This window comes from Macaca nemestrina, chromosome 8 (genome assembly GCF_043159975.1).
Source record: "Macaca nemestrina isolate mMacNem1 chromosome 8, mMacNem.hap1, whole genome shotgun sequence".
NCBI lineage: Eukaryota > Metazoa > Chordata > Mammalia > Primates > Cercopithecidae > Macaca > Macaca nemestrina.
The window spans coordinates 18,055,694-18,060,469 of NC_092132.1; the positions used below are offsets into that span (position 1 = coordinate 18,055,694).

At 37.2% G+C, this 4,776-nt stretch overlaps 1 long non-coding RNA gene across 1 annotated transcript; it reads left to right on the top strand.

The window, feature by feature from the left end:
• The first annotated feature begins 225 nt into the window (after positions 1-225).
• LOC105492785 (uncharacterized) lies at positions 226-4,489 on the top strand. Its single transcript, XR_011606754.1, has 3 exons — positions 226-333; positions 1,494-3,419; positions 4,049-4,489. It is a non-coding gene; the product is annotated as an uncharacterized lncRNA (long non-coding RNA).
• Positions 4,490-4,776: the final 287 nt, after the last annotated feature.

A 4,776-nucleotide genomic window follows, 5' to 3' on the forward strand; every position in this document is an offset into this window, starting at 1 on the left:
TTCCGCATTATGACCAAATGGTTTTATACTATCATTGAACATTTTAGTACAAAACATGCCACCTTTTAATCTATTCATTCATTGAACAAATACTTCGGAGTGTTTACCATGTGCCAAGTGCTGTTCTAAAAGACATAAGCTGTGAGGTTATGCTGATCTGATTCTCACAGCAACTGCTTTCGAGATATGAATTTGTATACTCATTTGACAGATGAGGAAATTGAATTCATGTAGTGAGAAAGGAAGAGCTGTAATTCAGGGTTACCGGTTTCTCCTGTACTAAGCACTGAGCCACATTAGAAGAGAAGGCATGAGGAAGACAAAAGTGACAAGGTAGGAGAGAAGATATTAAGTATAGGTCTATTAGTTCCTCTTAAAACTATTTATGAAAGAGGGGGATGGGGTAGTGGATGGGAAAGACAGATGGATTCATGTCCTTTCCTCCAGGTTTCCCCCGTTCCCTTCCCTTTTAAATGCCTGCTCATGTTTTGGCTACCTTCCAAGCTCTAGGAAACACTCTGGAATTCCAAGCTGGGAGGGGTTTCCTTTGCAGATCTGGCTATTGTAACTTTACAAGAAACTGCTCAATGCTTCCTCTCACCAGTTACAAACCACGGTTTTCTGAATGAACTTTATGTTCATTAAACAGTTAACCCTTCACCTTTCTGACTCACATTTTTCATGTTATTAGTCAGCTTTTAGAGTAAGGTAAAATCTAGAACAGCCTTTATACACACCCTGCCTCCCCCACACACACACACATACATACATAATACAAACACAGACCATATATGTCCACATCCTTATGCACAAACACTAAGAAATACATGCAGACACAAATATACATGTACACAAAATTAAATACATCGCTATGGCACATTCACTATATATGTAAACACCCTTACACACACACATACATACACGCGCGCACACACACACACACGCACGTATGGAATTAGCTTTTTCTCCTTATGGGAGGAGGGAAATGAAAAGAACCAAAACATTCAGATTCCCAAATGGACACGTAAGAACCCCGTCATGGAAACAGGTCTGGGTTTTTTTTCTCTTTTGAGGGAAGCAGGGCGTTTCTGGTTACTGTCACCATTGCCGTTGTGCCCCTGCTTACCATCCCCCTGCCCACCGCGCCTCCCCCCGCCCCCCGCCCCACCACTGCTAGGGTTTACAGGTCATCCCTGGATCACATAAGTGATATTGTATTCTTTTTTCTTTGACACAAAGTAAAATTATAATTAATCTCGAATAAAGTAAAAATGAACTCCTGAGTTCCAGTCCCTTATGTAACAAACCTGGTTTATGGCAGGCACTCAGGAAATATTAGTTGCATGAATGAAGGCTGCATTTTCATTAGAACAACACACAGCCCAGCCCCTTCATGTTTCAATGAGGGTTCAGATACCCAGAGGGCTATGCGATTGTCCAGGAGTCCACTCTGCTAATTGTTAGCAGAGTGGAACAGAAGCCTTAATTTCCAGAATCTAGTGAACTTAATGAATCAAGACCATTGCGATTGGAAATCTGTTCTCCTCTGCTGCTGCGTCTCCTCCTTCATACTCAAGCCAGAAACCAGGAAGGTATGTGCCACAAAGTAAAGTGGGATTCAGGACAATTATCCATCAAGACTTTGTTACAGATTTCCAAAGCAGGCAATTCAAGTCACAGCTTGACTTTACTGTCTCCATTTTGGTGGTTAATAGAGACAACTTGAATTCAAATTTGTCCACATGAATTTCCCTTGTTTCTCTGAGGTTTGACTTTTCTGCCAAAAGAGAGAAACACAGAGAGAGGGGAGAGAGAAAAGAGGGGAAAGAGAGAAGAGAAAGAGCCCAAGGAAATGTGACTATAATAATTTTTTAAAGAGTATTTTTTCAATTTTTTAATTGAAGTATCAAGTACATGTAGTAAGGTATGTAAATAACTCAAATCTTAAGTGATTTTTACATACATGTATACCTGTGTACACCTGTGTAATTACTACCTAAGTCAAGATGGAGAACATTTTAATCACCTTAAAAGGTTTCCGGTGTCTCTTCCCACCAATACCTGCTGATGTGCCCACTCTCCTTACTGCTATCAGCAGATTTGTTTTACCTGTCCTTGAACTTAATATAAATGTAATTATACTGTATATGCTCTTTTGTGTCTGATTTCTTTCACCCAACATACTTGTTGGTTTAGTTCATGTTCTTGTGTACATCAGCAGTTTGTTCTTATTAAGTAGCAGTGTTCCATTGTACAAATGTACTATATTTTATCCTTCTTCACGTTAATGAACATTTGAATTGTTTTTATGTTCTTGTTATGAATCAACATGGTTATGAATAGTTTGGTTATGAAGAGTTTTGCACATGCTTTTTAGTGTATTTTGTTTCTCTTAAATATATACTTAGTAATGGGATTACTGGTCATACAGTATAGGATAGGCAGAAGTTCAGCTTCAATTGACACAACCAACTGTTTTTGAAAGGGGTTGAGGCAGTTCACACGCAATAAATAACTAACAACATATAAAAGTTCCAATAACTCCCAATATTTACCAATATTTGATTGTATTAGTCCTTTAAAAATTTTAGCCATTCTGATGAGTATGTAGTGGTAATTCAGTGTAGTTCAATTTGCATTTTCTTGATGAGCAATCAGTGTGAAATGCCTGATCAAAGTTTTTTTTTTTGTGTGTGTGTGCCATATTTAAAGTGGTTGCTTGTCCTTTTGTTATTATTTTGTAAGAGTTCTTAATGTATTCTGGGTATGAGTACTTTCGCAGATAGAAACATATGCATATATTATGATAAAATTATTCCAGGCTGTGGCTTGCTTTTTCACTTCTTGTGTCCTGTTTAAGAAATATCTGCTATCCCAAGGTAAGATATTATTCTTTTTTTTATGTTATTTTGTTTTACCTTTCACATTTGGTGTACACTACATTTGTAATTAATTTGTCCATATTATATGACATATAGCCAAGACTTATTTTTTACCATACAGATACCCAATATTGCCATTTACATAGAACATCATTCTCTTCCCACTCAATTGCCTTGGCACTTTTGTCATAAATCAGATGACCGTGTATGTATAATTCAGTTTCTGGACTCTGACTTCTGTTTCTTTAGTCTATTTGCCTATTCTAGTACCAATATGCACTGTGTTAATAACCGTAGCTTTGTAGTAGGTCTCAAAATCTGACAGTGTAATTCTTCTGGTTTCTTTCTTCTGCAAATTTTCTTTAGCTGTTTTAGGTCCTTTGCATTTGTATATAAACTTCAGAATCAGCTTGTCTATTCCAACAACAACAACAAATGAAAGTTTCAGAAACTTTAACTGAAATCATATTGAATCCGTAGGCAATTTTGGAGTAATTTGCATCTTGGCAATGTAGAGTCTTTCGAACCATAACCATGGTAAGTCTCTCCATTTACTTAAATCTTCTTTAATTTATTTCAACAATGGCTTCCAATTTCCAGTGTGGAGCTCTTGGAAACTATAATTTATGTGAACTTCTAGTTCGATATATTTTGGTGTCATTATAAACATTGTTGTTTTAAAAGTTATCTTCAATTTTTGTTGTCAGTGCACAGAAATACAATTAATAATAACTTTTATATATAAACTGTATCCAGTGATCTTGCTAGATTCACTGATGAGTCTGATATTGTAGATTCCTTGGGATTTTCTCTGTACATAATCATATCCTTTCTGAATAAGATAGTTTTACTTCTTCATTTTTAATATCTATGCCTTTTATTTATTTTTCTTGCCTAATTTCACTAGCTAGGACTTCTATAATATTGACTACAAGTAGTGATAGGAAGAAAAAGTAAAATAGGTATAGTGTGAATGTGAGAAAAATATGGCATGAAATATAGAAACTGAAAGGACTAAACCCAATATCTCTAGTCCTATATGTGGCTTAAGGAGAAAGAATGCTGCCTCTAGAGCACTTTTGGTGAGGCAGATTTTGTGGTTGTATTAACAAACCGCTATTACCCAGGACTGAGTTAATTATTCTTGTGGGTTTTTTTTTCTCCAGTGCCTTACTTGACTCCATGATCCAGCCTGTGAAGGAGTGACTTGTTGATAGACTCTGTCAGAATCACTTTTCCTACAACCCTCGAGTGCCCAAGCAATTTTCACTAATACCTTCCTTTATTTTTGTTGTTCACTCATTAGATAGCTGTTTATTAAATGGCTGTTAGGTGCTAGGTACTTTAGTAGGCACTGGGAAATAAATTAACAAAACAGATGCAACTCTGTCTTTGCTGAGCTTATTATCTTGTGATTTTCAGTGGAAACTCATAGAAACTCTCATTTGTAGATATGAAGGAAAAAGCTATCTAATTTTTTGATATAACTGAGGGTCTGGAATTATTTATAACACTGGAGTTCTAGAGTTCTTTGATGTTAGGATTAGTGTACAAAATGTTATTAAGGACACAAGATTTTCTATCTGCTGTGCTCTCTACCATCCTCAGGCTGTTGGCTTTGATAATCTTTTTTTTTTTTTTTTTTTGAGACTGAGTCTCGCTCTGTTGCCAGGCCGGAGTACAGTGGCGCGATCTCGAGCCACTGCAGTCTCTGCCTACTGGGTTCAAGTGATTCTCCTGCCTTAGCCTCCCAGGTAGCTGGGATTACAGGTGCACGCTACCACACCCAGCTAATTTTTGTATTTTTAGTAGAGACGGGACTTCACCATGTTGGCCAGGATGGTCTCGATCTCCTGACCTCGTGATCTGCCCACCACGGCTTCCCAAAGTGCTG